Source organism: Cetorhinus maximus, chromosome 1 (assembly GCF_964194155.1).
Source record: "Cetorhinus maximus chromosome 1, sCetMax3.hap1.1, whole genome shotgun sequence".
NCBI classification, from domain to species: domain Eukaryota; kingdom Metazoa; phylum Chordata; class Chondrichthyes; order Lamniformes; family Cetorhinidae; genus Cetorhinus; species Cetorhinus maximus.
The window spans coordinates 140,779,826-140,805,145 of NC_135879.1; the positions used below are offsets into that span (position 1 = coordinate 140,779,826).

Here is a 25,320-nt window from a genome sequence, read left to right on the forward strand (position 1 = left end):
CACCCCTATCACAATCACCCATCAGCAATCAGGACACATGCATAATATTCATCTGTTCCAGCTCACCCTTGCACACTTATCACTGCCGCTGGACTCAGAGCCACTCAGCCTCCACATACTTCCAGCTGTTCAGCTTTAACAGCCGCATCACCCAAACACATTGCAACACGATCACTGACTCTCTTGCAGAACAAAGTCGCACATAATAGGAAGCAGAAAACTGGCAGGGGATGGGCAAACCTATGATTCCTGAAGCCCTTGGAGGAAATGGTGTTCCAGTCATGGAGCCTTCTCTTCTGAGGCTGTCGCAACTGGCACCTCCATGAAATTTCAGGCTGACGGTATGTTACTGCCTTAAGTTCCTTCTCAAATCCCCCTTCACCATCACCCTACTATCTGACATAAAAAGTAAGTTTTAGTTGTTGTGATCATGAACCTTTTCTCTCGACTCCATCCCTCTTCCCTTGCCCCAAACTTTCCCTCCTACATTTATGCTTTAAGTTACCCAAGAACTTCTGCTTAGGCAGCTGGTACAGCTGCATCATGAAGGGTCACAAGCAGGAGCAGGCTTCTGATGAAGAAGCACTCTTACATGATCTGACAGCAACAGACGCCAGTTCAGATACTAGCATTGTGCATACTTTAGAGGTGGGATCGAGGGGAGGTGCTGCCAGGCCAGTGTGAAAGGGTAGTACATGTGCCAGCTCCCCAGAGGGCAAGGTTATGGATGAGTTCTGCTGCAAAGGAATCAGATGAGAAATTTGATGGGGTGACAAGGTGGGAGAATGCTGTTGGCCATGCACACAGAGGTGTTAGTACATTGACAGGCCTGCTAGACAGTGCCCTGTCGAAAAGCATGGAGGAGACTGACTCCAACTTGACAGAGAGTTGGAATCCATCCTTTCCATCATGGGAGTGGTGGCCAAATCTATGACAGTACTGATGCAGCCATGATGCAGCATTTGGTGCCTGATGACTCAGCTTTTATTGCAGCACAGCTAGAAGCCACACAATGCCTCAGTGCTGCAGAAGCTCAGACTAAGGCCCTGAAATTTCTGCTTGCTGCCGTGCAGACTCAGACTGCTGCCATCATGGCTGTGGATACCAATGTTCAAAAGGGTTTTGCAGGTTCACACAGCAGTCCAGCAATCTGCACCAGCAGATTACTAAGATTGCTGAGGTACCACCCTGGGAAGTGGCATTGGCTCCATGATGCATGAACCTGCTGCCTTCACTCAGGATGGTGTTAGAATCATATATCTTTAAACTGGATTTTACTTTTTATTATTTGGACATTGGAGGCTGCCTGAGAGGTTTTTTTTAAAAGGGTCATAGATTCAACTTGGAACTGTCAACAAGCAGGCCTCTTCCAAGAAATCACCTGAGCTGTATGCGACTTGTGAAGGAGTTGTTTGTTTGTTTTGAACTGCAAAGACCTTTAATTAATGAAAAGCTGGAAGACAAAAAGGCAATGACATGACAGAGTCAAACCTTAAGAAAAAAGCCTGGTCAGAGTCTTTTTTCTTTTGGGTACTAGAAGTATAGATAAACAATTTCAGTGAGAAAATTAAACATTTAAATTAATGGTATGGCCTGCAGAGTAGCGGGGCTTGATAATTCGCACACTCTTCCCATCCCAGTCATAACAATGGCAATACTTGTGCACTGACCACTGACCACTGCCACTCTGCTAGCACTTGAGTCATTGCCAACCATCTGAGACTGTAGTCACCCATGCTGTGTTTGTACAATCCAAAACCAACCCCCAAGGCTCAGAGATGATTGCCAGCATACTGCAAGGCTATTTGCAGTCTTCCTCTACCAGCCAAACTGCAGTGATCCAGGCAGCTGAACCATTGTTTCCGAACACTACTTCACGATGTTCCACGTGATGGCATGGCTTGCGTGCTGCCCACATCTGGTGTGGAGATGGAGGGGAGTTATGAGCCACATCTGGAGTGGGTAGCTCTGTCACCATCTGGCTGGGTATGGAGCTGCTGACTAGCACAGGATAAAAGCAGAGATGCTGCTGCCAGGATAGTTGGCATGCACCAACATGATGCTCTGGGGGTGGTCACACCAACTGCATGTTCAGGGAATAGAAGCCTTTGCATTCTCAAACCTTTCCCCAGTGATTTGAGGTGCCTGCAGAGCCACATGTGTGCAGTCGATGGTTCCCTGCATCATTGGGAATCCCACTATCCTGGCAAAGCCATGTGCTTGCGCTTATACCTTCCCTCTGGTTAGATAGGAGATGATGAAGTCTGCTCTCCTGGTGTCCATGGCCTTTATCACCTCCCTGATGCAGCAATACATAGTGAAATGTGAAGTGTTGGCAATTCCACTGGTTCCAGCCTGGAAGGGTTCATTGCTGTAGAAATTGAGGGCCAAGTTGATCTTCACACCACTGGTAGCATCAACATTGATCTGCTGTGCAGTTGTGAAGCAGGTGGCACAGTTTAGTGTCCACCTCCTGGGTGAACTATAGCCACCTTAGACACTGCACCTGGCTGAAATGAAGGTAGCAGAGATGTTCTCTGAGACCTGTTGGTGTGTACAGTTTTCTATTGAGAGCTCTCCTCCTCCCTCCGTGCACAGCTTTCCCTCTCTGCTGTCTGTGCTTCGTTACCCTGTCATGCTGCAGCCCAAGAGGGAATACAGTTGTAACTCACCTAAGTGAAAGCAGGCTTTCTGCTGACAGGCTGTCAAACTCTATTGAACTCCATGGAAAAGTTCAGCAACACTCCCATCTGACTCCAACTTTTCAGAACTCCTCCAATAACGCAGGATACAGTACTTCCACTAACTGTGCAACAGCAAAAGAAAGTCAAAAGATCCTCACCTGAAAGCTCCATACTGATCTCTTTAAATTGCAGTAGTGTGTGGTCCCTCATGCGCCTGAATGCATGTTCATCTGGGAGTGTTTATGTTGTAAGGGCGGCCGGGTTGTACTATTAATCATAGAGTTTATGCGCAGGCACTTCTTAGATGGAAACATTGGGCGAAATTTTACAGCAGCGGGATTTTATGTTCCCACTGAAACCAATGAAGTTTAGAATGTCTCGCCACATTTTACGGCCCTGTCCTTGCCAAAACGGGACTGTAAAATTCTGCCCATTAAGTTTATTTACAATATACTCAGCAACAACTATGCATCTGTTTTCAACTTCAACTCACTGCACTGCCTGATGAGGTAGCCCACGCTACTCTCTTATTGGTTACTACAGATCATGTGATCTTCCTTAACAAGTATTATTCTTAAAGGTACATTGCACACTAAATAAAACCATAATTATTACAGGTTAAGTGCATTACAAAACCCCATGAGGTCCAGAATGGCAGGTCTGGTGCTAAATCAGTGTTAGGCACTGAGTGATACCGCGATCATCCCACTCTGCATAGACCTGGCGTGTTCATGGCAGGTCCACATTAGCACCCTTACAAATATGGAGCGCAAAGCAGGCCCTTCCGGACTGGCTGGAAATGGATCAGCTGCCATTTTCAGACTCCAAGTTTCCATATCACTAACACCGTCCGTACTACAGAGCTGAATTTTGTGGCCGGTATGAGTTACAAAACAACCATATCTAGGATAACTCACAGATGGTCTCTTCTCTACTTCAAATAAATTAATCTTTCGTCCAACTTCTTGATTTTAGTGACAAGTTACTAAACCCATCATATTTTGTAATGAACATAATGATACATAGTAAACATATTTCACTACATATAAGAGCATATATTATTTTGTCTGCTGAGGTACATAAATACCCAAAAAGAAAGGTATGCAAGACCAGTTTGGGCCAATATTCTTATTCCCAGTTTTTATTGTTTTTCGTTCTGGATAGGTAACTCGCCTACAAGAATCAAACAGGTTTCTTAGTTAACTGGCTCAATGTCTTCACAATTAAATAAACCAGGGCCCTTAAATTCCACAGGGATTCTACTGGTTTCCTGGTGTAATTCTGGTAGAAGATCAGAAGGACTTGTAGAAAAATGGTGGGAGTTACCATTTCCAGCATTTACGGTGTTTCCTGGGAGCTCCAATAGTCTCCAATTCTTTATGTCACGCGATTAACTTTGTTGAAGAACTTCAATTTGGTCCATTTGATGCTGCAGTCCTGAATTACCTGAGGAGGTATGTGGGCAGATCTGAGGCAGGGCAAAGCCGAACTTCTACATCCTCGTGTATATTATCCTTGACACTATCAGTTGAAACTTCTAATCTTTTTCTCCCAGTCTTGTCCAGCTTGTGGCACTGATACTAATCCAGAGAGTTTTACTCTGAATGTTATTCAGTTGAGCACAAAAAAATACAACTTAAAATGTGAAACCAATTTAAAGTGCAAATCAACTTATAATACATTTGTTTCATGATACGTCTACTCTAAGATGTAATCAGTGTCTGGAACTGAATAGTTTCGGTTTCTATCCCAACAAAGAACTAAATTTGTTCAGTTACAAAATTGAAATCAACAGCTTTTTGATCTTAATGTTTAAAATAATCGTCTATCTTTGATTAATTTAGTTAATTTAAATCGCAGATTGTCCGGTTAGTTTGAATAGCACAGATTTCCTATAAGAGAGCTACTAAGAACAGATTTAGGACAGATTCAGGGAATACTTATTTATGAGAAGGGAATTTAATTGCTATGCCAAAAAACTATTTGGTTAAAGAAAAACACAGCTTGATGCTGTAATGGGAAGATGGTATTCTGAAAATATGGATGTGAAATTCCTAGGGTTAGGGAGGTACATGAAGTGATAGACTGCCAACATGGGGGTCAGAATTAGTAGAGAACCCAGATTTCAATGGGATCTTACTGTGCTTTATTGAATATATTCAGCTCAAAGTTTGGATGCACCGATGTTACTTTCAGGTTAGTTGCTGATGGCTGTTACTATGATTGTACAAGTGTTTGGTGCTTTATAGAATTCTTTGAAGTTGCTGAAGTCTACAGGGAGTGATATGACAGATCTTGAAGAAGTTCGCCCTGACTTCAAAACTTCTGCACAAACCAGTTACTCCCAGATATGTGTGCAGTGGTAGGCTGCAGCACGAAAGGGAGAATGAACAGGAGGGATGCAGGGCAGGAAAAGCTGCTAGAAGAGGGAGCAAAAGGAGGAGAGGAAGAAAGGCTCCCAGCAGAAGGCCATATCTGTCCAGGGTGTTCAAGGGGCAGTTCTTCTACTTAAACCCCAGACAGGAACAGTCTGTGAGATGCCTGCAGGACTCACTGAAATCTGCCACTTGCTGCAGCCATAACCGCAACCTCAGAGCAGGATAAAGATGACAGTGCCAGTGGCTGTGAAGGTGATCAGGGATGGAGCAGTTGGAGTATTTAGCCAGAAAGGAGCAGGCAATTGAACACATGGCTTTCTCTCAGAAGGTTGTGTGACTTTGGAACTCTCTGCCTCAGAAGGTGGTGGAGGCGGGGTCACTGAGGTAGATAGATTCTTTTTAGGCAAGGGAATCAAAGGTTATCGGGGTTAGATGGGAACGTGGAAATCAAAGCGCAAGAAGATCAGCCATGATCTTATTGAATGGCGGAGCAGGCTCGAGCGGCCGAATGGTCTACTCCTGTTCCTATTTCCTATATTCTTATATTCTTTGCTCGGATTGTGAGCTTCCCCATGATGCAGGCTGCCATTGACTGTTCACACATTGGTTTGCGGGTGCCACATGTCAACATGTACTGCAACCAAAAAGGATTCTACTCCCTCAGTGCCCATCTGGCATGTAGCCATAGGCATAAGTTTTAGAATATCTCCAAGGCCTCGCCTCAACCTATCTCTGTAACTTCCTCCAGCCCTGCAGCCTCGGAAATCCCTCCTCTAATTCTGGCCTTGTGCAAATCCATGATTTGCTTCACTCCACCATCAACTGCCTATGCCCTAAGCTCATGAATTCTCTCCCGTTATAGCTCTCCCTCCTCCTTTAAGACCCTCCTTAAAATTTCCCTTTTGCCCAAGCATTTGGTCATCTGTCTTAATATTTCTTCATGTGACTCTTGTCAAATTTTGTGTGATGATCACACACATGGAATGTCTTGGGGAATTTTACTATGTTAAACATTCCATATAAATGTAAGCCTCATATACACTCGTGTAAAAGTCGATCTTGTGTAAAAATGATGACTTTTAGCTTAAAAAACTGCATCTTTTCATATACCTCATGTAAAAGTCAACGCAAGTTTTTCAGGGATCAAACCACATTGTATTTATTAATTATTTACTGTGAATTCCAATGGTCCATTAATTTAAAAGCATGCTTGGGAACCTTTAGATTTTCCTGCCGCCAATTCTAGTGGTAATCTCCCAGCCAATCAAAAAGACGAATGTGTACCACATGATCTATCACGATGCCTTCGAGAAAGAATAACAAGTACACAGCTTAGTTTAAACTGGACAAAAAAGCGGCAGACTGGGTTAACGAGCATCAGCAAAATGATCATATTATCACCCCAGAGCCATCCAACTCTACACTCTCAGAGAAGCAAAGAAAGATGGTATTACAGAATTCATGGCCAGTGCCATGATTCATGGAAAGGCACGATTTAGTACTCTGTCAGGAAATGAAAATTTTGCAGCATCTGAACTTGGTGATAAGATCATTAATATCCATTGTTTTGTCATGCAACATCAAGAGAAGAATGCATATCGATTGGCCTGCATTGGAAATATGGATGAAACATTGATGAACTTTGACATACCAGCAAACACGACCACAACCAAGATTGCTGAAAAAACTGTCCTTGTAAAAACAACTGGCCACGAGAAGACACGGTTCACAGCAATTCCATCTTGTATGGCGAGTGGCATAAAGATAATGGTGATAGTCAAGGGCAAAGCTCTCCCCAAAGAGAAATTTCAGAAAGGCGTTGTCGTCCATGTTCATGAGAAAGGTTGGATTAATGAAGGAGGCTTCAAGAAATGGGCCAAGAAGTGTGGAACTTGAGACTGGAGGACTACACAAAAAAAAGTTGCTCATTTGGGACATGTTCAAATCCCATCTCGCTGACGATGTAGTCTAATGATGTGAGGTTCACATACACCAATGTAGTAGTTATTCCCGGTGCTCTTAAGAGCATTGTTCAGCCCTTGGATATGTGTATAAATAAACTTCTCAAGGGCGGTATCCGAAAGATGTGGAACCATTGGATGTTGAAAGGTGAAAAAACATTCAGTAAAGTTAGAAATATGCCAGCACCCTCACTAGCAGCGTTGTGCCAATGAATTATAGACATGTGGAATCAACTTGTGTTGTAGTTAGTTATGGTATGTATTATGGTATGTATTTATTTTGTGTGGATGAAATATATATAGTTGCAATGTTATAGACAAATAAGAGTTAAAATGAATTCTTCATTGTTGTTAGTTTATACTTTATTTAATTAGCGCAAATAGAAATAAATAAGTACGATTTGATAACCATTACAGACATGGCTATGGGATGTACTAGATTGGGACTTGAATATTGAAGGGTACATGACATTTAGGAAGGACAGGAAGTTAGGAAAAAGTGGAGGGGCGGCTCTGTTAATTAATAATGGTATCAGCACATTAGAGAGGGATGACTGAAGTTTAGGAAACCAGGATGTAGAAGCGGTTTGAGTTGAGTTGAGGAATGATAAAGGCAAGAAGTCACTTGTGGAAGTGGTGTACAGCCCTCTTAATTGTAACTACACAGTAGGGCAGAGTATGAAAGAAGAGATAATGGAAGTTTGCCAGAAAGGTACAGCAATAATCATGGGGTATTTTAATCCACATATAGACTGAAAAAATCAGATGTGCAAAGGTGATGAAAAGTTCATAGAATGTTTTCAGGATAGTTTATTAGAACAGCACATTCTGGAACCAACCAGAGAGCAGGCTTTTGAGCAATGAGATGGGATTAATTGATAACCTCCTAATGAAGGCACCCCACGTAGCAGCGATCAATATGATTGAATTTTACATTCATTTTAGGGTGAAACGAGTATGTTCAAGACTAACATTTTAAACTTAACTAAGGGCAATTATGAGGGCATGAAAGCAGAGCTAGCTAAAGTGAACTGGCGAATGAGGTTAAGGGATATGTCAATAGAAGTTCAGTGGCAGACATTTAAAAGGATATTTCAGAAAACACAGAAGAGATACATTCTAATAAGAGAGAAAAATTACAAGGGGAGGGCCCACCATCCATGGTTAACTAAAAAAGTTAAAGACAGTGTCAAATTTAAAGAAAAAGCATATAATTATGCAAAAACGAGTGGCAGGGCAGAAGATTGGAAAGAATATAAAGAACAGCAAAGAATGACTGCAGATTAATAAGGAGAGAAAAATTAGAGTATGAGAGAAAGCTAGCTAGTAATATAAAGACAGATAGTAAGAATTTCTATAGAATCTTAAATAAGAAGAGTTAAAAGCAGGACCTCATGGGTTATAATCTCTGGATTACTCCCGGTGCCACATGCTAGTGAGTATAGGTAAAAACAAAAAGCTAAAAGCTACTACGGATGCTGGAAATCCAAAACAAAACAAAAACAGAATTACCTGGAAAAACTCAGCAAGTCTGGCAGCATCGGCGGAGAAGAAATCAGTCAACGTTTCGAGCCTTCATGGCCCTTCGGCAGAACTGCAGCATAGTTTCAACAAGGGAGAAATATAAATTGGTTTAAGGTGGGTGGGGGGTGGGGGGAAGAGACACATTGAGGGTGTGGTGTGAGCAGATAATAATCAAAAGATGTCACAGACAAAAGGGTCAAAGAGGTGTTGAAGGTGGTGGTCTTTGTCTGAGAAAAGTGCTAATTAAGAATGGAAAACAGGATATTCAAAGTACAGCTCTAGTGGGGGTGGGGTGGAAAGACTAAAGGTTTTAGTTTTAGATTTAAAAATAATGGAAATAGGTGGGGAAAGAAGAATCTATATAAATTATTGAAAAAAAAGTGGGTGGGGGGGGAAAAGAAACGGGGTGGGGATGGGGGGAGGGGGAGTTTAAGATCTAAAGTTGTTGAATTCAATATTCAGCCCAGAGGGCTGTAAAGTGCCTAGTCGGAAGATGAGGTGCTGTTCCTCCAGTTTGCGTTGGGCTTCACTGGAACAATGCAGCAAGCCAAGGACAGACATGTTGGCAAGAGAACAGGGTGGAGTGTTAAAATGGCAAGCGACAGGGAGGTTTGGGTCTTTCTTGCGGACAGACCGCAGGTGTTCCGCAAAACGGTCACCCAGTTTACGTTTGGTCTCTCCAATGTAGAGGAGACCGCATTGGGAGCAACAAATGCAGTAGACTAAGTTAGGGGAAATGCAAGTGAAATGCTGCTTCACTTGAAAGGAGTGTTTGGGCCCTTGGACGGTGAGGAGAGAGGAAGTGAAGGGGCAGGTGTTGCATCTTCTGCGTGGGCATGGGGAGGTGCCATAAGTGGGGGTTGAGGAGTAGGGGGTGATGGAGGAGTGGACCAGGGTGTCCCGGAGGGAACGATCCCTACGGAATGCCGTCAAGGGGGGTGAAGGGAAGATGTGTTTGGTGGTGGCATCATGCTGGAGTTGGCGGAAATGGCGGAGGATGATCCTTTGAATGCGGAGGCTGGTGGGGTGATAAGTGAGGACAAGGGGGACCCTATCATGTTTCTGGGAAGGAGGAGAAGGCGTGAGGGAGGATGCGCGGGATATGGGCCGGACACCACACCCTCAATGTGTCTCTTCCCCCCCCCCCCCCCACCCACCTTAAACCAATTTATATTTCTCCCTTGTTGAAACTATGCTGCAGTTCTGCCGAAGGGCCATGAAGGCTCGAAACGTTGACTGATTTCTTCTCCGCCGATGCTGCCAGACTTGCTGAGTTTTTCCAGGTAATTCTGTTTTTGTTTTGTTCTAGTGAGTATAGGAATAGGTGGATAAAGCAGATGAATGCGTGGCTGAAGAGTTGGTGCAGGAGGGAGGGCTTTAGATTCCTGGATCACTGGGTCCATTTCTGGAGAAGGTGGGACCTGTACAAGTCCGACGTGTTGCATCTGAATTGGAACTGCACCAACATCCTTGCAGTGGGGTTTGCTAGTGCTGTTGGTGGGGTTTAAACTGGTTTGGCAGATGGATGGGATACAGAGTGGAGGTATAATAGGGGGTGATGTAGAGACAAGTATAGAAGAAAAACCAAGTCAGCCTGGAAGGCAGAGCATATATAGTCAAGTTAAGGCACAAAGGAGAATGCAAGGCGTCTTGCCAGTAAGGAAGATGAGTTGAGAGTGTTGATTAACACATGGGGATATGATATCATTGCTATCACAGAGACATGGTTGAGGGAGGCAGGACTGGCAGCTCAATCTTTAGGTGAGACATGGGGGATTGTAAAAGAGGAGGTGGTGTCACAGTATTGATCAAGGAGTCAATTACTGCAATAAAGGGGGAAGATATCTTAGAAGGTTCCTCAAATGAGGCCATATGGTTAGAACATAAAAACAAAAAGGGGGAAATCACATTGCTGGGAGTGTACTATAAACCCCCAAACAGTCAGGGAGAGATAGAAGGGCAGATATGTTGGCAAATCTCAGAGAAGTGTAAAAATAATAGGGTAATAATAGTGGGAGATTTCAACTTCCCCAATATTAACTGAGATAGACAAAGGGTGAAAGGCTTAGAGGATCAGAATTCTTGAAATGTATCCCAGAGAGCTTCTTAAGCCAGCACGTAGAAAGTCCTTCAAGAGAAGGGGGCGGTGCTGGACTTAGCTTTAGGGAATGAAGCCAGGAAAGTGGTAGAAGTGTCAGTGGGGGAGCATTTTGGTTTTAGTGACCATAACTCGGTAAGATTTAAGTTAGTTATGGAAAAGGACAAAGATGGACCAGAAATAAAGGTTCTGAACTGGGGGAAGGCATTCTAAATATGATAAGACAGGATCTGGCCAAAGTTGACTGGGAGCAGCTACTTGTAGGAAAATCCATACCAGAGCAGTAGGAGTCATTCAAAAATGAAATAGTGTGAGTGCAGGCCCAACATGTTCCCGTAGAGGTGAAGGATGGGACCAACAAGTACAGAGAGCCCTGGAGGTTGAGGAATATGCAGGATTGGATAAGGAAAAAAGGGAAGTTTATGGTAGATGATGCACCTAGTGTCTTGCACATAGTGTAAAATAAGGCAGGATCGTGTGCACAAATATATCAATGGGAAGAGGATAACCAGGGAAAGAGTAGGGCCCATTAGGGATCAAGGATCTGGCCAAGGTAGACTGGGAACAGCTACTTCTGGGGAAATCTACAGAAGAGCAGTGGGGGGCGTTCAAAAAGGAAATGGGGAGGGTACAGGCTCAACATGTTCCCACAAGGGTGATAGGAAGGAGTAACAATCCCAGAGAACCATGGATGACCAGAGATATTCAGGATACAATGAGAAGGAAAAGAGAGGCTTTTAGCAGGTACAAGGGAAGCAAATCAACGGAGGCATTAGTGGAGTACAGAAAGTGCAGGGTGGAGCTTAAGAAAGCAATTAGGAGTGCAAAGAGGGGATATGAGAAAGTTCTGGCTGGTAAAAGTAGGGAAAATCCCAAGATATTCTATAAGTACATCAATGGGAAGAGGATAACCAGGGAAAGAATAGGATCCATTAGGGACCAAGGGGGCAATCTATGGGTGGAGCCAGAGGACATCGGTAGAGTGTTGAATGAATACTTAACATCCATCTTCACCCAAGAGAATGAGGATGAAAGTATGGAACTCGGGGAGAGGGACTGCGAGGTTCTTGAGAAAATTGATATAGGGAGTGACAAGGTATTGGAGGTGTTGGCAGGCTTAAAAGTAGACAAATCTCCAGATCCGGATGATTTGTGTCTCAGGCTGCTGAGGAAGGCAAGGGAGGAGATAGGGAGGAGATAGCAAGGGCTTTGACCCAAATTTTTAATTCCTCTCTGGCCACGGGGACTGGAGAACAGCTAATGTGGTTCCGCTATTTAAGAAGGGTTGTAGAGATAAGCCAGGGAACTACAGGCCAGTGAGTCTCACGTCAGTGGTAGGGAAACTATTGGAGAAAATTCTGAAGGAGAGAATCTATCTCCACTTGGAGAGACAAGGTTTGATCAGGGATAGTCAGCATGGCTTTGTCAGAGGGAGGCCATGTCTAACAAATTTGACTGAATTTTTTGAGAAGGTGACCAGGTGTGCAGATGAGGGTAGTGCAGTTGATGTAGTTTATATGGATTTCAGCAAAGCCTTTGACAAGGTCCCACATGGGAGACTTATAAAGAAGGCAAATGCACAGGATAATTTGATAAGGTGGATTCAAAATTGGCTTAGTTGTAGGAGACAGAGAGTGATGACAGAAGGCTGCTTTAGTGACTGGAAGCCAGGTGTCCAGTGGCTTACCACAGGGATCTGTGCTGGGTCCCCTATTATTCGTCATTTATATAAATGACATAGATGACTATGTGGGGGGTAGGATTAGTAAGTTTGCGGATGATACAAAGATTGGCCGGTGGTTAACAGTGAGGTTGAGTGTCTTGGGCTACAGGAAGATATAGATGGGATGGTCAAATGGGCAGATAAGTGGCAGATGGAATTTAACCCTGAAAAGTCTGAGGTGATACACTTGGAAGGAGTAATTTGACAAGGAAGAAGTATTCAATGAATGGCATAACACTAGGAAGTTCTGAAGAACAAAGGGACCTTGGCGTGTGTGTCCATAGATCTCTGAAGGCGGAGGGGCATGTTAGTGGGGTGGTGAAAAAGGCATTTGGGACACTTGCCTTTATCAGTTGAGGCATAGATTACAAAAGTAGGGAGGTCATGTTGGAGTTGTATAGAACCTTGGTGAGGCCACAGCTGGAGTACTGTGCGCAGTTCTGGTCGCCACATTATAGGAAGGATGTGATTGCACTGGAGGGGGTGTAGAGGAGATTCACCAGGATGTTGCCTGGGATGAAACATTTAAGTTATGAAGAGAGGTTGGATAGACTTGGGTTGTTTTCGTTGGAGCAGAGAAGACTGAGGGGCGACCTAAATGAGGTGTACAAGATTATGAGGGGCATGGACAGGGTAGATAGGGAGCAGCTGTTCCCCTTAGTTGAAGTGTCAGTCACGAGGGGACACAAGTTCAAGGTGAGGGGCAGGAGGTTTAGGGGGGATGTGAGGAAAAACTTTTTTACCCAGAGGGTGGTGACGGTCTGTAATGCGCTGCCTGGGAGGGTGGTGGAGGCAGTTTGCCTCACATCCTTTAAAAAGTACCTGGATGAGCACTTGGCCCATCATAACTTTCAAGGCTATGGGCCAAGTGCTGGTAAATGGGATTAGGTAGGTAGGTCAGGTGTTTCTCATGTGTCGGTGCAGACTCAATGGGCCAAAGGGCCTCTTCTGCACTCTGCGATTCTGTGATTCTGTAGATACCGAGCACTCAAAACAGCAGAAGCTCTAGAGGAGCATAGAAAGTGCAGGGGGTTACTTAAAAAAGAAATTAGGAGAGTGAAGAGGGGGCATGAAAAACACTGGCGGGTAAAATAAAGTAAAATCCAAAGACGTTTTCTTAGTATATTACGGGCAAGAGGATAACCAGGGAAAGAGTAGGGCCCATTAGGGATCAAAGTGGCAATCCGTATGAGGAGCACGAAGACGTAGGTGAGGTTTTAAATGAGTACTTTGCATCTGTATTCACTATAGAGAAGGACAATGTAGGTATAGAAATCAGGGAGAGGAACTGTGATATACTTGAACAAATTGGCATTGAGAGGGAGGAGGTATTAACAGTTTCAGTGGGCTTAAAACCCATCTATATCATCCTGTAGTCATAAGACTTTCCTCCTCGCTATTTACCACACCATCAATTTTTGTGTCACTTGTGAACTTACTGATGATACCTCCTATATTCATGTCTGGATCATTAATGTACACTAGAAACAGCAAGGGACCCAGCAGCAAACCCTGCAGCACATCACTGGGACTCAGGCTTCCAGACACAAAAACAACCTTTGACCATCACCCTCTGCCTCCTGCCACTATGCTAATTTTTGATCCAATTTGCCAAATTGCCTTGGATCCCATGGGCTCTTACCTTCTTGACCAGTCTCCCATGTGAGACCTTGTCAAAAGCCTTACTGAAGTCCATGTAGACTACATCAACTGCACTACCCTCATCTACACACCTAGTCACCTCCTCGAAAAATTCAATCAAATTTGTTAGACATAATCTCCCCCTGACAAACCCTTGATTAATCCTTGCCTCTCGAAGTGGAGATTAATTCTGTCCCTCAGTATTTTTTCCAAAAGTTTCCCTACCACTGATGTTAGACTCACTGGCCTATAGTTCGCTGGTTTATCCCTATCATCCTTCTTGAATAATGGTACCAAATTAGCTGTCCTCCAGTCCTCTGGCACCTCTCCTGTGGCCAGAGAGGGTTTGAAAATTAATATCAGGGCCCCTGAAATCTCCTCCCTTGACTCCCACAGCAGCCTGGGATACATTTCATCTGGGCCTGGGTTCTGGTCACCACACTATAGGAAGGATGTGATTGCACTGGAGAGGGTGCAGTTCTGGTCACCACACTATAGGAAGGATGTGATTGCACTGGAGAGGGTGCAGAGGAGATTCACCAAGATATTGTCTGGGCTGGAGTGTTTCAGCTATGAAGAGAGACTAGATAGGCTGGGGTTGCTTTACTTAGAGCAGAGAAGTCTGAGGGGGGACCTGATTGAGGTGTACAAAATTATGAGGGGCATAGATAGGATAGAAGGAAGAAACTTTTCCCCTTAATGGAGGGGTCAAAAACCAGGGGGCATAGATTTAAGGTGAGGGGCAGAAGGTTTAGAGAAGATTTGAGGAAATGATTTTCACCCAGAGGGTGGGGGGTATCTGGAACTCTGCCTGAAAGGGTGGTAGAGGCAGGAACCCTCACGACATTTAAGAATTATTTAGATGAACACTTGAAACGCCATAGCTTACAAGACCAAGGGCCAGATGCTGGAAAATGGGATTAGAGTAGATAGGGGCTTGAAGACTGCTGCGGACACAATGGGCCGAAGGGCCTATTTCCATGTTGTAAAACTTTATGACTCTTAGGGGTGAATTTTCTCCCCATTGGGTGGGCAGTTCGGGAGCGGTCGGCTGTGCGCCACCATTTTGCGAGGGCGGGCCAATTAAGGCCCGCCCAGCGTGACGTGCACCCTGAAGCACTCAGCACTACTTGTGCGGGCAGGAGGAGGAGGGAGAGTCGGGGCCTGCGCTGTTTCACGCACACACTCGAAAGAGCACAGAAATCTCCCTGAGGCAGCTCCGTGCCTCAGGGAGATTAATTTCACAATAAAACATTGCAAAAAAGGAAAAAAAGAATTACTCAGACATGTCCCCACATGAGCTGGGACATGGAGATGTGTTTTAATAAAAGTTTTTATTTAATTTAGAAAGCCTTCATGAAACCTCATCCCGCCCGTGGATGAGGTTTCATGAGAAATGGGAAGGCCGCCTGGTCTCTTCGCCTGCCCGGCAACCTTAAGGTTGGATGGGCAGCCCAGACAATCAGTTCAATTAGGTAATTAATGGCCTTAACAGGCCTTCAGTGCGTGCCCGCTGAAATGAAGGTCGGAATGACACGCGGTGACATCGGGATGCACGCCCGACATCACCGCGCATCATTTTACGCGTCGGTGTGCGGAGCCTGCCCCCGCACGCCAAACGGAAGATTCTGGCCTATGACTCTATTAACAAAGTGAGCGTGCGCTGGGGAATTGATAATGGAAAGTAGGGAGATGGCGGACAAATTAAACAGGTATTTTGTTTCGGTCTTTGCTATAGAGGACACAAGTAACATCCTGGAAATAGTTGTAAATTAGGAAATGGAAGGGAGGGAGGAACACGGGAAAATTACAATCACCAGGGAAGTGGTATTGAGCAATTTGCTGGGGCTGCGGGCTGGCAAATCCCCAGGTCCGGATGGACTTCACCCTAAGGTCTTGAAAGAAGTGGCTAGCGAGGTAGTTGATGCATTGGTTTTAATTTTCCAAAATTCCCTAGATTCAGGGAAGGTTCCATTAGATTGGAAAATAGCAAATATAACTCCTTTATTCAAAAAGGGAAGGAGACAGAAAGCAGGCCAGTTAGGCTAACATCTGTCATAGGGAAAATGTTAGAAGCTATTATTAAAGATGTTATAGCATGGCACTTAGAAAAATTCAAGACAATCAGGCAGAGTCAGCATGGGTTTGTAATAGCGAAAACATGTTTAACCAATTTATTGGAGTTCTTTGAAGGAGTTACATTTGTGGGGATAAAGGGCGAGCCCTGATTGGCCCTCCAGCGTGAAATTGCGGTGCGGTGCCGATCGCAGTCGGCTTCCCAACTGCTCCCACCTCCGCCAAGGGCAAAATTCTGCCCTCAAATTTCCAGAAGGCATTTGAAAGAGTGCCACATCAAAGGTCATTGCAGACAATAAAAGCTCATGGTGTAGGGGTAACATATTGGCATGGATAGAAGATTGACTAGCTAACAGGAAGCAGAGAGTTGGCATAAATGGGTCTTTTTCTGGTTGACAGGATGTGACGAGTGGTGTGCCACAGGGATCAGTTCTGGGGCCTCAACTTTTTACAATTTATATAAATGACTTAGATGAAGGGACCGAAGGAATGGTGGCTAAATTTGCTGACGACACAAAGACAGGTAGAAAAGGAAGTTGTGAAGAGGATGTAAGGAGGCTACAATGTGACATAGATAGGTTAAGTGAGTGGGCAAAGATCTGGTAAATGGATTATAATGTGGGCAAATGTGAAATTGTTCATTTTGGAAGAAGAATAAAAATCAATCTTATTATCTAAATGGTGAAAGATAGCAGAGCTCTGAGATTCAGAGGGATCTGGGTGTCCTCATGCATGAATCACAAAAGGTTAGTATGCAGGTACAGTAGGTAATTAGGAAAGCTAATAGAATGTTATCATTTATTGTGAGGGGAATTGATTACAAGAGTAGGAAGGTTATGCTTCAGTTGTACAGGGCATTGGTGAGACCACGTCTGGAGTATTGTGTACAGTACTGATCGCCATATTTAATGAAAGACATAAATGTGTTGGAAGCAGTTCAGAGAAGGTTTACTAGACTAATACCTGGAATGGGTGGGTTGTCTTATGAGGAAAGGTTGGACAGGTTAGGCTTGTATCCACTGGAATTCAGAAGAGTAAGAGGTGGCTTAATTGAAACCTTTAAGATCCTGAGGAGTCTTGACAGGGTGGAAGTGGAGAGGATGTTTCCTCTTGTTGGAGAATCTAGAATTAGGGGTAAAAGCAAAACATTGCAGATGCTGGAAATCTGAAACAAAAACAAAAATTGCTGGAAAAGCTCAGCAGGTCTGACAGCATCTGTGGAGAGAAAGACAGAGTTAACATTTCGAATCCGTATGAAGAAGAAGAGTCATATGGACTTGAAACGTTAACTCTGTCTTTCTCTCCACAGATACTGTCAGACCTGCTGAGCTTTTCCAGCAATTTTTGTCTCGAATTAGGGGTCACTGTTTAAAAATAAGGGGTCGCTTATTTAAGACAGGGATGAGGAGAAATTTTTTCTCTCAGAGGGTAGTGACTCTTTGCAACTCTCTTCATCAAAAGGCAGTGGAAGCAGGGTCTTTGAATATTCTTAATGCAGAGGTAGATAGGTTCTTGATTTTTAAGGGGGTGAAAGGTTATCAGGGATAGGCGGGAATGTGGGGTTGATGTTACATTCATATCAGCCTCGATCTTATTGAATGGTGGAGCAGGCTCGAGGGGGCGAGTGGCCTACTCCTGCTCCTAATTCGTATGTTCATATGTTGATTACGTTGACTTTTTTGGGCCCAAATCAAGCACGCATGTCAATCCTTCTAAAATATTACTCATGTAAAAATTGACCGTGTAACTCTTTGCCTAAAAAAGTGGTCTAAAAAATTTGACTTTTACACTACTATATACGGTAGATGTTTTTGTTGAGTGATCAATTTTAAAAGAAGCAAGCTGGCAAACTGAAAATGATCAAATAAATGCACTCAAGTGAGATATATGCTGTATTTCTGGGCTATCTATGATCTTTTTCTTGGAAAGTCACTGTAATTTTTAACCACAGTATTTTCCAGCAGCCCTATTTATTTTCTGCAATTTTAAAAGTTATTATTTTTTTAATGTTTTAGTGGCAACACAACTAATTATGGACACTATACCTTTCACTATAAAATCTGATACAATGTAAATTAACATAATGTTCATTGGGATAGTCCACAAAGTATCGCTTATTGATGTAATTGCATAAATAAAATGCTTTTTGTGTTCTGGATACTGATTGAGAAAATAATGGCCTAGATTTTCCAATTAGGTTTATCTTATTAATAGGCATTTTTTCAATGGATATTCAGGATATAAGTTTCTGGGGACAGAGAAACTGTACGAACATAAGAAATAGCTGCATTTGAGTTTTCAGATTAAACTCTTTCTGTCTGTCACATGAGCACAAGTAATTTTTTTAAATTCCAGTAAGAACATAGGAGCAGAAGAAATAAAAGCAGGAAAAGGCCATATGGCCCCTCAAGCCATGTATCACCATTCAATAAAATCATGGCTGAGTTTCGACATCAATTTGACTTTCTTACCCTCTCTGCATAATCTCCTGATTCTCTTGAAGTCCAAAGACCTATTGATAATGATCTATAGAATACACTCAATGACTGAGCAACCACAACTCTCTGGATTAGAGAATTATAAAGATTCACAACCCCTAAGTGAAGAAATCTCTCTTCATCTCAGTCCTAAATAGCCGATCCTCTATCTGAGACTGTGATCCTAATTATAGACCCTTCAGCTAGGGAAACAGCCTCTCAGCATCGACCATGGGAATCAAAGGGAAAAACTTCACAGGGTGAAGTCATACCGAGCACAAAGGACGGTGTGTGGGGCGGATGAAGGCCAATCATCTCAGCCCCAGGACATCGCTGCAGGCGTTCTTTAGGGTGCTTCCCTAGGTCCAACCATCTTCAGCTGTTTCATCAATGACCTTCCCTCTATCATAAGGTCAGAAGTGGGGATGTCTGCTGGATGTTCAGCACCATTTGCAACTCCTCAGATACTGAAGCAGCCCATACCCGCATGCAGCAAGACCTGGACTACATTCAGGCTTGGATTGATAAGTGGCAAGTTACATTCGCACCACAAGGGCCAGGAATTGACCATCTCCAACAAGAAAGAATCTAACGATTTCTGCTTGGCATTCAATGGCATTAGTATTACTGAACCCCCCCTCCAACAACATCCTGGGGTTTACCAATGACTAGAAACTGAACTTGACCAGCACATATAAGACCATAAGATGTAGGAGCAGAAGTAGGCCATTTGGCCCATCGACTCTGCTCCGCCATTCAATGAGATCATAGCTGATCTGATAATCCTCAACTCCACTTTCCCACCTTTTTCCCATAACCCTTGATACCCTTACTGATTAAAAATCTGTCTATCTGAGCCTTGAATATACTTAAGGACCCAGCCTCTACAACCCTCTGTGGTAAAGGATTCCACAGATTCACTGCCTTCTGAGAGAAGAAATTCCTCTTTATCTCTGTTTTAAATGGGTGCTCCCTTACTTTGAGATTATGCCCTCTGGTCCTAGACTCTCCCACAAGGGGAAACAACCTCTCAGCATCTACCCTGTCAAGCCCGCTAAGAATCTTATATGTTTCAATAAGGTTGCCTCTCATTCTTCTAAACTCCAATGAGTACAGGCTGAACCTACTCAACCTCTCCTCAAAAGAAAATCCTTGCATACCCAGGATCAAGCTAGTGAACCCTCTCTGGATTGCCTCCATTGTCAGTATATCTTTCCTTAGATAAGGGAACCAAAACTGTTCACAGTATTCTAGGTGTGGTCTAACTAGTGCCTTATATAGTTTTAGCAAGACTTCCCTATTTTTATACTCCATTCCCTTTGAAATAAAGGCCAACATTCCATTTGCCTTCCCTATTACCTGCTGAACTTGTGTGTTAGCTTTTTGGGATTCATGCACAAGGACTCCCAAATTCTTCTGTGCTGCAGCCTTCTGCAGTCTTTCTCCATTTAAATAATATTCAGCTCCTCTATTCTTCCTGCCAAACGTCACATTTTCCCACATTATATTCCATCTGCCAAGTTTTTCCCCACTCACTTAACCTGTCTATATTCCTATCTAGACTCCTTGGCTTGAATCTTCTCGCCAACGTGTAAAATGATGCATGGTGACGTTGGGCGTGTGTCCCGATGTCACCGCGCGTCATTCCAATCTTCAATTCGGCGGGCGCACACCAGAGTTGGCTGCACACCTGCTGAACTGTCAAAGGCCTATTAAGGCCATTTAAATACCAATTGAAATAATTAACAGGGCTGCCCGTCCAACCTTAAAGTTGGCGGGCAGGCAAAGAGCCCAGACGGCCTTCGCATTTTTCATGGAACCTCATCCATATGCGGGATGAGGTTTCATGAAGGGTTTATAAATGTAATAAAAATTTTTGGTAAAATTCATTGACATGTCCCAGCTCGTGTGACACTGTCACAAAAGGGAACATGTCTGAATAATATTTTAAATTATTTTTTGCAAAGTTTTATTCTTAAATTAATCTCCTGGAGGCAGCACCATGTCTCAGGGAGATTTCTGCACTCTTTTGCATGTATGCACACAAAATGGCGGCGATCAGCTACGCGCCCGCTCCCGCTCCCAAATCACCCGCCTGACGGGAAGTAAATTCTCCCCCTTGTGTCATGCTCACCACTTGCCTTCCCACCTATTTTTGTGTCATCTGCAAACTTGGTGATAGTACATCTTGGCCATAGTATTGTGGCTACAAGAGCAGGTCAGAGGCTGGGAATTCTGTGGAGAGTAGCTCACCTCCTGACTCCCCAGAGCCTGTCCACCATCTACAAGGCACAAGTCAAGTGTGGGATGGAATACTCTCTACCTGCCTAGATGAGTGCAGCTCCAACAACAATCAAGAAGCTTGACACCATCCAGGACAAAACAGCCCACTTGACTGACACCCCATCCATCACCTTAAACATCCACTCCCTCCACCACCATCACACAGTGGCAGCAGTGTGTACCATATACAGGATGCACTGCAGCAACTCACCAAGGCTCCTTCGACAACACCTTACAAACCCGCGAAATCTGCAACCTTGAAGGACAAGGGCAGTAGATGCATGGGAACACCACCACCTGCAAGTTCCTCTCCAAGTCACGCACTGCCCTGACTTGGAACTATATTACTGTTCCTTCTCAGTCGCTGGGTCAATATCCTGGAACTCCCTTCCTAACCGCACTGTAGGTGTATCTACACCACATGGACAGCAGCGGTTCAAGCAGGTGACTCACCATCACCTTCTCAAGTGTAGTTAGAGATGAGCAACAATTCTTGCTGTTTCAGCAATGCTCACATTGCATGTAAAAATATATATAAAAAACTTCCCCTATCCTAGATTTTTGGAAGGGGAGTTGGTCAATACAACATTGCCGAGCAGCTCAATCTCCACAAAACGTTTTCTGTGCAAATCCATCACTATCTACATGCTCATATTTGCAGAAAGAGGTGAGCTTGTCCCAGTTTAAAAGAAAATTAGTGTGCGTGGTGGTTCCTACTCTCAAAGGAGGATTTGACAGCAAATGAAGGATAGATTAATCGCAGTCTAACCATAATGTTTTTCCACCAAAAACTCTAATCACAGTATATCTTGTTTTCAGTGACATTACATGAAATAAGATATACCAGATTGGGAACTAACTTCACATGGCTAGATGGCATAATTACACCTGTAGCTACCATGATGTGTCGGGCTGGCACATCCAGAGACAGTAATGGTCAGCTGTGGCTTGAAACTTGGCTCCATCTCTATGAAAATATACAAAGGTGCTGACCGCACTCAGCCAGTAGCACCTCCACTTCAACATTCATCAGGCAGGGCATCAGAGCCTTTGCTACGCTGTTGCTTGCACCTTGGGTTTTCTGCCTTTTCATTTTTCTTTGTTACTTCTTAACCTCTACCCCATTTAGTGTTGGCAAATTCTACAGATGGATTGAGGTGCCTTCCGAAGACTTGCAAAACTTTTTTCTTCTTATTTTGACATTTTTTATTGATTTGCACCTCCAGCACTCTCTGTGAGCTCTTCTTCCGGCCCCACAAACAAGGCAGCGCAACAGCAACAATGGGCTTTCTGCTTTCCTGCTTTTAACCATTCAGGTCTAAACAGCACCTATTTTGGAATGTCTCAGCAATTGGGTCTTAGTTTGTGTGACCCTTTCAAGCAGGTAAGAATTACATGTCCAACAACACAGATACACTTAACACTTGGTATCATCCTTCTAATCTTCACACTCAGAGCTAGGTCATTCCAATGATGATCTATTTTGGTTACTGACTCTCATTACCATCCATAACAACTAATGCAATGTGACAATAAGGACTTGGACTTGCTGTTCTGTTTTAGCTGTTAAAATCACAGACTGCGCAATGTATTGATTAGTTTGGCAGTCACACCGGCCCTTATCTAGCCCAAGTATATGCCAGAAGCATTGGGAATTAGTTAACCATGAATATTATCCTAAAACGTTGTTGAACATTCATGAACACCACAAAGATATGAGAATTCAGTAATCCTATTAAACCTCTGCTATTTCTCATAATCGGCTGTATCCAGACGGATAGGAAAACAGATTTATAACTAAATTCCATTTATATGACAAAGGCATCAAATAAAGACAAGTGTAATGAAACAATAAAACCACATCCACAGGTCCCCAGTGTCAATCTGAGCACTGTGCTATATAATTCATCTGGAAGTTTATACTGTGACATAATCATGAAGTTAACCTAGCTAGTGCAAATTTTCTCGGTTACTGATCTTGAATTGCTTTCATACTATACTCTTGAATGCTGGCTATGGCCAGACTTTTGGAAAAATGCAAAGCCAGAAGAACACAAATGAACACAATAGTATTTTACATATATATTTTAATTGAATTTTTAATTCTGTTTTTGTGGTATTTCATGGTCTTCACATTGAGCAATGTTAGTTTTAGGAAATGGGATAATTTTCCATATTTAGCATTCACTATCACCATCAGCATCAAAAATTCCAGTCAGGTATTGTGAGGAATAGGTCCAGAGTAAACTTCTCTGTTATGCTCCAAAACCCATCTTTGTTATAGCCTGTACAGAATGTCCCACACTGCACCATTTTACATTTCCCATACCAGCTAATCTCATTGCATTTACCAATGAAGTTGCTAATTTAATGTTGTGTACCAATTTGTGGGTAGTTTGGTTCTGAGTATTTTACATCCACTAGGAACTGGGTGAAGGCAACACAAATGAGCAGCTCAGAAGGATATTTTCAACCAATGGGCAGGGCACACTTTCATGTCATCATTTTAGGTTATATTTGGGCCCAAATAATAAAACTGAAAAACTGTGCTAATCCACTTCTCCACTCAACTCCTTTCCTCTCCCTTAGGAAAGTTATGTTCTTCATTTTTATCTGCAGAAATCTGGGTAATTTCCAATGCACAGTCATGCATAGCAATATAAATATAATTGCCCTGATTCTAGAATTAATGACAGAATGTTTTTCTAATATTTTGTTTGTTAGCTAATTGATGCTGGAGCACAGAATAACAAATTGCTAATCCTACCAGAGCAAGAAAATAACACAATGGCACTAAAGTTATCAAATTAACTGAACCAGGCATGAGGATGGAGGGAACATAATCTCTGGCAAGGATTATGCTCTATCTTTACCCAATGTCTAACCTTTCAGGTATCTTAAATTGATTTCCTATCCTCTGTGAAGCAACTTTGGTCTTCCTGTCCTATCCCGTTAAAATAATTCAGATCTATCCTGTAATAAATAGAGTAGTGAAGTGCTTAAAGAGTAACTGCAACAACAGTAAAATAATCTTTGCAAAATTTGTGGTAAGAATATCCTCCTTTTGCTTTTTGTTCAGTTTTCTAATTAAAATGCAATTTAAAAAAGAAATGACACAACACTGCCATCAACTGAATGGCAACGGAACTGCAGAATTTAATTGTGCACAAACAGCAAAAAGTACTGTACTGCTGTAACAAAAATGTACTGTTGTTCTCTCAGTAGCATATGTTTAGATAAGCCAACACTTTGCTCTGAGAGAATCTGGAAGACTACGTGGAGCAACCAAGCAGTGTTTCACATTGAAAATCAACGACTGAGGGACACAATTTTAAGAGTTCATCATGTCTCCGCAAATAAAATAGAAAAGGGTTTACAAGTTAATTAATTAAAAGCTTCGCTATGCTGAGTAGGTACCAGTGCACAGAATATATCTAAACCTATCATTTTCAACGAACCAGGTGAACACACATAAAAAACAAAGCAAACAATATCCACAACACATCTATTTGTGACACAGCACTAAAAAAAACTTACCACAATGGAATGGACCTCTTGACACAAGTCCTGGACACCCACAGATTGTCTACATTTATGTTGGATCCAGGTAAAGAAAGTAGGCTATCAATAGCTTATGCAAAGCACTGCCTTCATTCAACTGCAGCAACAACCCTCAGCCAAGTCAAAATTGACAATTCACACATTGTGAAAAATAGCACAAAATGAAGAAAACATCTGCGGTTACAACAAAAGACCAGTAAGTATGCAGAGCTGCAACTTCAGCAACATCTTCTTTGCTGTCCACCTTGAACCAGTTACAACCACCTCAGGTGATTACCAGATCCAGCCCACTAGCTATAATACTGAACATTATGACTTAATCTCCTCTTCTTATGTTAGCATCACCAATCCCAACTTTGATTTTGATTTTAATTTCCCAGTGTATAGAGCAAACTACAGACATCAAATAGATGATATAAGTCCCAGGCAGCGGCTATAATATTGATGGGCAAACTAAAATCAAATGGTGGTATGTCATAAAATAATGTACAAAGTAACACCAGAAGATTTAACTGCAATCTAGTCACTGCTGTAATGTAAGGAAATATGGTAGTTAATTTATGTGCAGAGAAGTCCTGTCGATATAAAGGCACCAATCACTCATAAGGGATTGGATAAACGAGTTGTGGATTCATTTATTTAAATTAGGCACATGGGAACATTTATACATGGATAGAAAGCTTGAAGACATCAGCAGCAGAGCTGTGTGTGTTTGCTCTGCTCAACAGCAACAGTGAAACAAAGACTGGATCACATGACACACTTCCCTTCTAGTAATGTCATGCTGCTATCCCTTAAAGGCATATTACAACAGGTCTCAGAGTTAGCAATGAGATAAGTAACATAATCAGTTTTGGTGATGTTGCTTTAGGGATCAATGTCGACCAAAACCCTTGTAAGCAATGGCAAAGATA

At 42.9% G+C, this 25,320-nt stretch overlaps 1 protein-coding gene across 1 annotated transcript in view; it reads right to left on the bottom strand.

The window, feature by feature from the left end:
- The window catches only part of LOC144683929 (cyclic nucleotide-gated channel rod photoreceptor subunit alpha-like), an 88,420-nt gene extending 63,787 nt beyond the window's left edge, over window positions 1-24,633 (bottom strand). The window contains exon 1 of the mRNA XM_078547518.1: window positions 24,383-24,633. The gene's annotated coding sequence lies outside the window, so the exon portion shown is untranslated. The remainder of the gene's footprint in view (window positions 1-24,382) is intronic.
- Between the last annotated feature and the right edge of the window lie 687 nt (window positions 24,634-25,320).